The sequence below is a fragment of the Microtus pennsylvanicus genome, chromosome 6 (assembly GCF_037038515.1).
Source record: "Microtus pennsylvanicus isolate mMicPen1 chromosome 6, mMicPen1.hap1, whole genome shotgun sequence".
In the NCBI taxonomy this organism is placed as follows: Eukaryota; Metazoa; Chordata; class Mammalia; order Rodentia; family Cricetidae; genus Microtus; species Microtus pennsylvanicus.
The window spans coordinates 53702575-53714886 of record NC_134584.1 but is presented as its reverse complement, the minus strand read 5'-3'; the positions used below and the strand labels follow the sequence as shown (position 1 = coordinate 53714886).

Here is a 12312-nt window from a genome sequence, read left to right as displayed (position 1 = left end):
ATGCCACCTGGAGCTAGGGTTTAGTGTAGAGAGAGAACATTTCCCTGGCACACACGAAACCTTGGTGTAAGGCCCCAGGACTAAGGGGAAAGTAGACATCATTGGGTTTGTTTGCTAAAGGTTCTTATGGAAAGAAAGGGGAAAATGTTGACCTCACATTTCCATTGCTCAGATTTCTCTGGGGAAATATTAATGCCAGATGACAATGGAGTCATGCCTACAAGCTCTGAACGAAAGCATAACCTTTGAGGGTCAACCCCTAGTCACCCTGAACGGCTGTGGTAAATGCAGCAAGCAGGCATTTCTAGGCATGGAAATATTCAAGGACTACAGCATTCATGTGTCTTTCTTGGATGTGTCAATATGATGATGAATCTAGCCCATAAAAAGTTGATGTGGTGATCAATGTTAAAGAGGCACCAGAAAAAGCATATGCTTGGAAGGAATAGTAGAATAACTAAAAGTTTTTGAAGGAATAATACATGTGTCTGACCCAAATCTCCTAACACCAGGCAAACCTGGTTCTTCAAGGGCAAAGGCGAAGTGAGGCAGCTTTACCAAGGGCAGAGAATGCATGGGACGTAACACTGGAGAACACTCTGGAAATGTTGCTTGTCTAAGAAACTCAGCGACTCAAGAAAGGAATGAAAACAGAGGTCTCAAGTATGAAGACAACGTGGTGAGAAGACTGGCTAATTTACATAAATCTAAATAAAGAACTAAAACAAGCACACTGGCAGAGATTATGACTTATGGAGAAACCAAACCTAGATACTATAACCCACGAAAGTGTGGTGACAGGCACAAAATGTTCTCCCTTCTATTCGTTTCCAGAAAGTAAGTCTAAATTGGTAGCATATTATTAAAAAACAAAGTCTTCATATTTTTATAAATTTTATTCTATGTGTGTGAGTGTTCTGCCTGCATGCGTGTGTGTGCACCATGTGTGTGCCTGGTGCTTTTGGAGGTCAGAAGAGCACTGACTCCCTGGACCTGGAGCTACAGAGAGTCGTGAGCCACATGTGAGTGCTGAAGTCAGCCCTAGGTTCCTGACAAGTTGAACCAGCTCGCCAGCCCCCACATTTCTTCTCATTTAACTTTGATTTAGTTCAAAAGCTATTTATATGCATTCCAAATCTTTAATTTATTTATAGTATTTTTTACATTAAATTCAAGCACTCTTTACTGTTTTAAGATCTTTAAAGAGCATTTCCATTTTGTAGAAATTGACAAGATGGTCCTAAAATTTATATGGGATGCAAGGTAGTCTTTTTTTTTTTTTTAATTTTCGAGACAGGGTTTCTCCATAGCTTTTTGGTTCCTGTCCTGGAACTAGCTCTTGTAAACCAGGCTGGCCTCGAACTCACAGAGAGGCCTGCCTCTGCCTCCCGAGTGCTGGGATTAAAGGTGTGCGCCACTACCGCCCAGTTTGCAAGGTAGTCTTGGGAGAGAAGGAAGTTAAGGGACACCTCTCAATTTCAAAAGATACTACAAACGTCCATTGATCAAGGCATGAAGATAGATAGATTCATGGAATAGATGGAAGAGTCCAGAAATGAATCTTTGTATCTATGGTCAATAATATTTTGACAAGAGTCCCATATGCATTAAAAGAGAGGGGACTAGAACCAGTTGAGTGGCTTGGAAAAACTGCATACCTACATTCTAAAGAATGGATTTGTGAGCCGGGCAGTGGCGGCACACGCCTTTAACCCCAGTCCTGGGGAGGCAGAGGCAGACAGAGGCAAGCAGATCTCTGTGAATTTGAGGCCGGCATCATCTACAGAGTGAGTTCCAGGGCTACACAGAGAAACCCTCTCTCAAAAAGCAAAAACAAACAAAAATACTGAATTTTTATAGGTTCCACACATATCACACTGAAACTAAGCCCACACAGACTGCAGAATTAACTGTAAGGACCAAAACTATACAGCTCGTACAAGCAACAGAGGAGTAGAATATGGGTGGCCTTGAACTAGGTAAAGCACAAGAAAGTGTTCCACAGAAAGCTGCAATGAGTTTATTCAGATCCAAGTCTGTATGTGGCTATACACATTGGTTTCTTTTGGGTAGTTTCACATGGTAGACACTGCTTAGGTGTTCAAGAAACTGTCAAACTGTTTTCCACGTTAGAAGTCATCTTTTAAGTTTTCGCCAGAGGTTTTATGAGAATCCCAGTGGTTCCACACCCTTGCCAACCTGCTAGAATTAGCTTTTAAATGTGAGTTGGTGTGATATGCATACAGTGACTGATTTACATTCCCTGAAATGCAGTGGCAGTGAGTGTTTTAACAAGTGTTTGGGGGCTATATGCATACACATGTGTGTGCGCATGTGTGTGTGTGTGACATATACGTGCACTCTCTTTGTGAAGTCTTAGTTCAGATCTTTTGTTCATTTTTGTTGGGCTTCTATATAGATACTTTGTAATATAGGGCTTCCTAGGGGCAGAGTCTTCCCAGGGAGAAAGGGGATTGGTTAATTTCCCCCTGCTCAGGGATTGGTCAGTTTAGCTGGTCTGGGACAGAAATGGCTCTGCCTTTATGACCAAACTATGTTTCTTTCACTGGTCCTTTTTAGCTTTTTGACTCTAATCTTAGGACCAGGGCATATTTCTTTCACTGGCTCTAAGTCTAGGGACAAAGTGTGTTTCTTTGACACTAGTTTCAGAGCCAGGGCACATGTCTTTAGTCCTGGGTTCAGGAATAAAGTTGTTTCTTTCCCTAGCCCAGGTCTCAAATACAGGGTGTGTTCCTTTCTCTGACTCTGGGTTCAGAGTCAGGGTGCTCAGTGATTGGTCGGATTCTGCTCCAGTAGTCCCTGTTACCCTGTACCTTAACCTGCAGATCTATCTCATTGGAGGCCCAATCCCCCCTTCCAAAATCTTTAATTTTTTGAAGGATAATTTTTTCTTTATTATGTTGACTTTTATATATTGAAGAAAAATTTCCTTGGTAAAACTTTTTCTCCTACATTTTCTACAAGGTTTTTTTTTTTGTTGTTGTTTTTTGTTTTGTTTTTTGCATTAGGACTTAGGGCAGTGGCCAGTTTTGATCTAAGTTTTAAGTAGTCATTGTTCATCTCTTCCATGCTTAGATTCAGCACTTGTTGAAAGGATTACCATATTACTACCGTCAAAAGTTAGTTGACCCTACATGCGGAGGTTGTTTCAAACTTGGTTCTGTTTTTGATGAGTGGGTCTCCCCAGCAGCTAAATAGTGATCAAATGATCACTGGACCAGCCCTCCAGCCCCTTCTAATTGTTGATTTGCCAAGAAAATACTAGACCTTTTTCCAGATAGCTTTCTATTTCCAGACCTTGATGAATTCATGTGTTAATTTTAATAGTTCTTAGTATAACCATCCCACTGCTCCTAAACGGGGACAGTTTTGCTTCCTTTGTGATCTTACACTTTTTTTTTTACATTTTTGCAATGATTAGTATCTCCAGAAATAATGAGCAGTGTGATGAAAACACACTTTTTAGTCCTATTATATTCCCATTAAATATGACATTAAATATGACGCTTCTCCCTCTCTTTCTAAGGTCTTCCTATGTAGCTCAGGCTACCCTTGAACTTGTTATGTAGCTCAGAAAAGTTCTCAAGGAAATTTTCCTGCTGCAGACGCATGGGTGTTGGGATGACAGATGTGGGCCACCGTGCCAATAACACGATGCTAATTGTACTTTTTCCTTAGACGTTTTTCATATTCTTTTGGTATTGCCTGTCTACTCCTAGTTTGCTAAAGCATGTCTATTTGTTATGAAATGAAATGCACCCTTTACACCAAAGGAGCTTATGCTAATTTTTATACCTGCATATGAAATTATTTGTGTGGAAGGCTAACTATTGAATCGTCACTTTTAATAGAAAACTATTGCAAATATATTCATTGCTGCTTTCTTGCAAGAGAATACTGTGCAGCTGTGACGGGGAAAGAAGCTTTCTGTGCACTGAAGGGCACTGCCTATCAGCTTCACTGAGTGATGTCATGCCTGAATCTGGGAGCCAGAGTACTGGCTTCACCTCCGGGCTCTGCTAATTACTTCCTAAGCCTCATTTTCCTCACCTGTAAAGATGGTGAGAACAAGTTGGGCAGTGGTGGCACACGCCTTTATCACAGCACTCAGGAGGCAGAGACAGGAGGATCTCTGTGAGTTTGAGGCCAGCCTGGTCTGCAAAGCAAGTTTTAGAACAGCTAGAACTGTTACACAGAAACTATGTTACAAAAAAACGAGGGGAAAAAAAAAGATGGTGAGGACGCCTATCCATGGAAGCTGCTGTCCCAAGTCAACACTCAGTATTTGGGAAGCACTGAACCACAGTGTCCAGCATCACAGAAACTCTTCTAAAGGCTCCCTTGTTACTTTCTCTAGCATGACAAACTCTCCACTGTTTGCTGCTAAGCAACTTGAAAAGAATCAATGGAAAACAAACAGTAGATGAGTAAGTGACTGAATAAAACTATTTTAAAATTCCGTCTTGATTTTCTATTCCATTAACCTATTTATTCTGCATGTGGGGGTGTACATGTGTATGGAGCCACGGGGCAACTTTTGGGAACTTGTTCTCACCTTCCACTACGAAGCCCCGGGGTGTGGCCAGCACTTCTACTGGTTGAGCTATATTGCTAGCCCATTAAAATGTTTTTCAAAAGTAGCTTTTCTTTATAAGGATATAGTAAGAAAAAGTAATCTTATTCATGATGACGACACCCAATGTATCTAACATATTGTTACTATCTTCTTAAAAAGTATATGTTGTAAGGAAAGAAAAAGCAAACTTCAGGAATTCATACAAGATACAATAAACGTCCTTTTTGCTTTACTTGTTTTTTTGAGACAGGATTTCTCTGTGCATCTCTGGCTTCCTGGAACTTGCTTTGTAGAACAGGCTGGCCCCAAACTCTCAGAGATATTCCTGCCTCTGCCTCCAGAGTGCTGAGATTGAAGGTGTGTGCCACCACTGTCTAGCTCAAATAAATATTTTAATCACTTTTTATTACTTCCTAATTTTCCAAGACAATACAAGACTTCACTCCATGTAAACAAATGCAGTAATTACCTGTGGATGAAAGAACGGAAAGGTATAAACATGCTAAAATATATATATATATATATATACACACATATATATATGTGTATATATATATATATATATATATATATATATATATATATATAATGGGAGTGTTTATGAAAACGATTTCAAAATTTGTGAGGAAGATTTGGGCAGACTGGCAAGGACATTTTGATAAAGATCAGGCAAGACAGCTAGGCATTCCAAATATCAAACTATAAAATCACAGTAATTAAAAATTTATAAACACACAAGAATAGAAAAATAATGAATGGAAAAGGAGGCTCCCAAATTGATCTTTGCATACATAATCAGTATATACCACCATAATTTAATAAATATTGCAATTCCTTAGGGAAGAAGTGAATTATTCAATAAATAAATGGTTTATTCAATGAATGATTGGGGAGTTGGGAGTAGAGAACAGTGGTACCACACTTAGCCCCAGTCCATGAGACATGTGGGTTTCATGCTTACTTCTGCAAAAACTAAGAAACAAAAAGACAGATAAATTGTTGGGATCAAGGTAAGATGTAAGGGAGAATCAGTCTCTTACAACTTGGATGCTGTTTAGCTGTCTAACATATCCAATACCATAAAACTGAAAACCATTAATTACCTTCTGCCCTAGACCCCAGCCCCATCCCTGAGGAAGTACTTCCCACTCAATATAGCAAACAGCAGTCATTGGCTCACTTGTCTGTCACTCCCATCCTTTTGACAACTTGATCTGAGTATTACCTACTACAATACCCTCCCTCCTTAGTTTAAAGTAGTTGCTCAATAAATGTAGAGTCAGTGATGGAGGAGAGGAAAGGGCTCTAGCTAAAGCAAAGACTCTGTCAATATCACTGTTATTTCCCAACCAACAACTGTGGGTTAAGTTTCTCAAGATTTCCCTTCAGCTGTGCAAGTCTAGACAACAGCATTTTAAAACCAAGTCTCTGAAGAAATTATATCTCCATCATTCTGTGTAGACAGATCTTTTCTTAGATTTGACAGACCAGATAAAATGGTAAAAAATGAAGAAAAAAACCCAAAACAATGTAGACAATGCAATTTTTAAGGTGAATACAATTCCTGTAATTAATATAGTTTCTGTGTGATTATATGAGTCTGTGCAGCTGGAAACGAAAGTGCAGTCTCTGTTAACAGGAATCCGCATGACAGGAGAGTGTCCACTTCTTCAAGTTGTTCACTGACCTCTACATGTGTGTTGTGGTATATACACACAAAACCAAATAAATGGTTTTTTAAAAGTGGTTATTGCATTAGAATCCAAATTTGATGGCACTCACCTATAATCCCAATACCTGGAAGCCTGACTGAACTGGCCCAGACTCTTTTGTACTTAATCCATGAACTCCGCAGTGTAGTAACTGTTTAGATAGCATTTACATTGCATTGGGCATGAGAGGAAATCTAGCAATCACTTGATGTGTGCAGGCGATTACACAAAGCTTCTTTGCACATAAAACACTGTTTTATAGAGGAGATGTGAGAAATAATGATCCTCACTTTGCAATAAGAAAATTCTTATTTCATAATCACTTGAGTTGTGAAATCCAGGCCAGTAATTTAAGAGCTTTTGAAATCAGTCATCTGCTTAGAATGGCAGGTGGGCTGATTAAGGCAGAGAACAATCATTTTTAAAAACTAATTAGTTAAAAAAAATTAGGAGCTGAAGAGAAATGGCTCAGTGTGTAAAGGTGCTTGATGCTCTTACAGAGGACCAAGGTTCTGTCCACAGCACCCATAAGGTGACTCAGTTTTCTGTAACTTCAGTTTTGGGGGGCCTGACACTGCCTCTGACCTCTGCCAATTCCTGCATGCACATAGTGCACAAACACACATAAAATAAAATAAATATTTTCCTAAAATGTTAAAAATTATGTGTGTGTCTTTATATACCTGTTTCTCTCTCCATGCATATGTGTGTATGTGTGTGTGTTTCTCTCTCCTCTCCCCATCCCTGTATGTGTGTGTATCTGTTTCTCTCTCTCCCTCCCCAACGTGTGTGTGTGTTCTGATACCTCAGAGTTCAGAGGCATAGGATCCTCCTAAAACTGAGGTTACAGGCAGTTGTGAGCTGCCTGATATGGGTGCTGAAAAACAAACTCTAGTCCTCCAGCAGAGCAGACAGTGTTCTTGAGTGTTTGTATCGTGTAGATAAACAGGACAGTAAAGACAGTCCAGAAAGAAAAATCCATGCAGCAGGAAACTGTATTCTCCTGCATCAACCCTCTCAGTCTCTCGAGGACGGTGGGTCAATTTTCTTTCCTTTTGCCTCAGTTTCTTATTGATCTCTCTTTCACAGAAGACAGTCTTCAGGAGCAAAGGGGCTGAAGACCAAGGGTGGAAGCTGCATACAAGGAGGAGCCAGCAGCTGAGACAGAGGAGAGGAGAAAGTTAGTGAGTTTTCTAGAAAGTGTCATGAACTCTGTGACACACATCCTTCACCCTCCCCTTGTATAAAATAGAAAATTTGAAACTTAAAATTTGAGTAGATTTCTTTTTAAGTGGAAGTATGAAGACGGCTGACATGGATGACACAGTCAACCCAGCTGAGCTCCGGACTTCATCCAGGCACCTTCCTAAAGCTGTCTTCATCAAGGCAGCCAATAGCAGACGTTTATCTAGGTCAGATTATAAGAGCAGGGCTGGTGGATAACAAGTCTGAGCAACACAAATATTTCCATAGCTATTGTAGAAACAAAGCCATTTAAAAGCATGTTCAAAATGCATTTTTTTGATGAGAACATTGAATTCAGTGATGTTTCGTCATTACAGCTCTTTTAAAAATAAAAAATTATGATAGTACCTGTAATCTTTACGCTTGGGAGGTGCATGCACACATACACATATGTGTGCATGTGCACACACACACACGTATACACACTAAAACTATTGTGTGATTTTAGCTTTGCAGTTTTCTTTGATCAGAGCGTTTATTTTCTCTATGGTGTCCTCAGAATCTGAGATTCTTTCTTCTATTTCTTGTATTTTATTGATTATGCTTGTTTCTGTAGGCTCTGCTCGTTGACCTAGATTTTCCATATCCAGCTGGTCCTCAGTTTGTGTTTTCTTCCTTGCTTCCATTTCAGTTTTCAATTCTTGAACTGTTTCCATTACCTGTTTGATCGTTCTTTCTTGGTTTCCCAGGGTATTATGTACGTATTTACTCATTTCTTCAAATTTTTGGTTATACTTCTCATCCATTTCTATAAGGGCATTTTTCACATGTTGTTTAAGGGACTCTATTGCTTTCATAAAGTCAATTTTTTTCCACTTCTTCTGTGTTAGGGTATTGAAGACCTTCTGTTGTAAGATCATTGGGTTCTGGTGTTTTCATGCTGTTTTTCAGATTATTGGGTGAATTCTTGCCTTGGCGTCTGCCCATCTCCTCCTATCGATGCTATCTAAGGGGTCTGTTAAAACTGGTTCAGGTTTCCCTGCTGGCCAGGGGGCTCCTTTTACAAAATTCCCTTGCTCTGTTTCCTGGTTCCTGCTGGGGGCCAAGATCCCTCTCAGACCTCAGAAGGGTCTTCAGGAATAGGACCCAGCTTCTCCTTTGCCAGGGACCTCCCCAACCGAAGGCCTACCTCTTTGATTTAATTGTAGCGGGGCGATCTGCTCTTGGTGTTGCGTGCGGTGCCTGCAGCCTGCTTCTGCAGCCACGACGGCTCCCGCTGCCTGCGGCCTGTGTCCTCTGCTGCCGCTTCGGTCCCAGCCGGTCCCAGCTGGTCCCAGTTGGTCCTCGCCGGCCACGGAGGGCGTTCTCCGGCCGCCTCCACTGTCCGGTGTTCCGGCCGCCTCCGCTGTCCGGTGTTCCGGCCGCCTCCACCGTCCCTATTGTGTGATTTTAAAACTATCAAACTAGCAAAGTTAAGAAAGAAGATGGTAGTTTGGCTTGTGAAGTTGTGGGTTCTCATAGGAGTTGGGGCAGAAATCAGTAGAGTCTATATACAAAGCAATTTGAAAGCCTTTATCATAACTTAAACATCTACGGGTGGAAAGATGGCTGCGCAGTAAAGAATACTGGTTGCTCTTCCAGAGGACTGGGCTTGAATCTCAGAACCTACATCGGCGGTCATAGTTGATCATAGCTCTAGTTCCAGGGGAATCCAACATCCTTTTCTGGCCTTCGTAGGTACTGTATGCACATGGTGCACAGATATACACGCAAGCAAAACACCTGCACACTTAAAATAATAAAAATAAAGAAAGAAGCGAAAAGTGGAATTCCATTTCTGGTCAAAAGAGTCCTGACCTTTTAAGTATACCTGAAACCATTGTAAATATAAGCCAACATATGAAATAGTCATTTGTAGGATGTTGACCCTCAGGTAGCACAGAGCAGTTATCTAGAGCCAGGGAGAATGTGGAAATTGTTTCTCTTCACTGCCCTAACTCACCACCTAGAGACACGTCCCCTGCTCCTGCCAGGAAGGCAAATTCAGCTGGAGCTCGATGGTTTCTCTGTGTTGAGAAATGGAGCTTAGAATGTAGGAGGCCAGGGCAGATATCATCTGCTCACAGGGTATCAGGCAGAAGGAGGGACAAAGCCAACACTCAAAAGTCTGCAATAAAATCCCCCATCTGACTGAGAACTCATCAGCACAAATGGGTGAAGATACCACGAAGGGGTGGCCTTATTCTCACACAGGCAAAGTGGTACATTGTAGTGCTATTTGTAATAGCAAAAGATGCCCCAGTAGGACAGAACTTAGGTCTTGCAGGGCTGCACAGCCATGTAATAGAACACTAGAGGACCTTAGTGATGGTCAAGTTCTCTATACCCCGTTATGGGCAGATTATGCAGCCTGGTGAGATGGTTCAGTGGGTAATGGTGTTTGCTACAAAGCCTAACAACTTGAGTTCTTTCTCTGGATCCACACAGCGGAAGGAGAAAAACAACCATCTCACGTTGTCTTCTCACCACCATATACGTACTGTGTATGTACATGTACACACACGTATACCCGCCCTCCACAAATAAATATGTATGTGTAATAAGAATGAAAGATACCTTATTTGAAAAAATTCAGAAAGTTTTATTTTGTGTGAAATAGGGAGAAATATAAACATATTTTTATGCATGCTTTAAGAAACTTTAGAAGGATAATATAGAAACCACAAGCAACTACTTTTGTTTGTAAGGGAGATTAGGAACTGAGTATACTGAGACCCATGTTGAGAATGAAACAATTATTCATGTAAATACACATGCATACATGCGCACACACGTACATGATAGCATTCAGAAATCTACACATATACATTTGTGTAGTTATACACCACATAATCGCCCTTAAAACCCTTCCTTCTCTCATATCTCTTCCTGTGTCTTCATTCTTTCTCCTCCCACCCACCCACTTACCCATCATCTATCATGTAGCCATCAACTCATCGTATTCATCGTCATTCTTCATGACTTCCCTGAGATTGCTCCTGCTCTCATGTCACAAAACCTCACAGACACTCCTCAGCTCTGTGACTCCACCTCTGGGCGCCTTTGATCCTCTGACTCACTCTTTCTCTTCCCTCACCCATCATCACGCCTATCGGCTCACACTGTGGTCCAACCCCTCTACTGTCTTTTCCTCCGTTGTGCTTTCATCTTCAAAGTTTCCACCCAAGACATTGTCTCTCCACCCCTTGCGGTCACCGTCTTCTTGCCATCCGGTGAAGTCTGACTTCTCCTTTATGCAGGCATTTGGACGTCATCTCTAGCTTGAGCCTGGATGAGCCACTGGTATCCTGTGCTTCTTCTGTTGCAGTATCATAAAACTGTATTACACTTGCTTGTCTTGTTTCCTGCCTCAACTATGAATTTCCTGATGACAAGAGCCTTCTGCTTTGCTCACCATCCATTCTGTACTTCATTCCCAGGTCTTCCTGCCTCCACACTGTAAGCTCTCAAAACTACACATTGAATGAATGAATGAGTTGAGTATGCCTTACAACAGGAGCCCATAATAGCCCAAGGATTTGGAGGTATAGAGTAGTAAGCAATCCATTAAGGCATATAAAGAGGCCTGAAGGTAATCTTTTTAAAAAATATTTTAAATTATTATTATTATTATTTTAATTCTGTGTATATGCATGACTACAGGTACGTACAGATGTAGTCCATCATCAGAGCCTGCCCTAGTCAATTACTGCTGGGAACTAGACACAGCCCAGACTAATGTGATGGAGTCTCAACTGGGGGATGGCCCAGGTCAGACTGGCTTGTGGCAGGATAAATGATTGATGTTGGAGGGCCCAGCCCACTGCAAGCGGTGCTGTGTTGTATAGGAGGCCGCTTGTTCATTCCTGGCTGCCCAGAACCGAAATAATCACACAGAGACCATATTATTATAATCACTGCTTGACCAATCACTTAAGCGTATTACTACCTAGCTCTTATATCTTTGGTTAACTCATTTCTATTCTTTTATATTTTACCACAGGCTCATAGTCTACCGGCAAGGTTCCAGCTGGCAACTCGTGTCTTTCCCCTCTGGAAGCTCCATGGCTTCTCCTTGACTCCACCTACTCTCTCTCTCTATCTTTTCCAGCCTGGCTATATTCTGTTAAGCCATTGGCTGAAAGCAGCTTCTTTATTCATTAACCAAGCAAAGCAACACATATACAGAAGGACCTCCCACACCAGTGCTATTCCTAGGAAGGTGGTTCTAAACTCTCACCTCTACCTCTATCCATATCCCTATCCAAATCTATAGCTAGTTGAGCAGAAAACTGGAAATCAAGCCAGTAAGCAGCATTCGTGATAGTCTTAATTTCAGTGTCTGTTTGAACTCCTGTCCCAACTTCACTCAATAATGGACTGCAACCTGTAAGATGAAATAAACACTTCGTTCTCTAAGTCATTTTTAGTCAGTGTTTTATTACAGCGACAGAAAGCAAACTAGATCAGAAATTGGTACAAAGAACGGGGTCTTTTTAAAAAAAATATTTATTTATTTATTTATTATGTATACAATATTCTGTCTGTATGTCTGCAGGCCAGAAGAGGACACCAGACCTCATTACAGATGGTTGTGAGCCACCATGTGGTTGCCGGGAATTGAGCTCGGGACCTTTGGAAGAGCAGGCAGTGCTCTTAACCACTGAGCCATCTTTCCAGCCCCAAAGAACAGGGTCTTGCTGTGACATGCCTGACCGTGTTATTATTTGGGAGGGCTGTGGAATCATTTGGAATCTTGAGCTGGAAAAGTCATTGAGT

At 41.2% G+C, this 12312-nt stretch overlaps 1 long non-coding RNA gene across 1 annotated transcript; it reads left to right on the top strand.

Annotated features, from left to right (window-relative positions):
* Nucleotides 1–527: 527 nt before the first annotated feature.
* On the top strand, nt 528–11886 carry LOC142852834 (uncharacterized). The gene is made up of 3 exons (XR_012911009.1): nt 528–679; nt 7399–7489; nt 11537–11886. It is a non-coding gene; the product is annotated as an uncharacterized LOC142852834 (long non-coding RNA).
* Nucleotides 11887–12312: the final 426 nt, after the last annotated feature.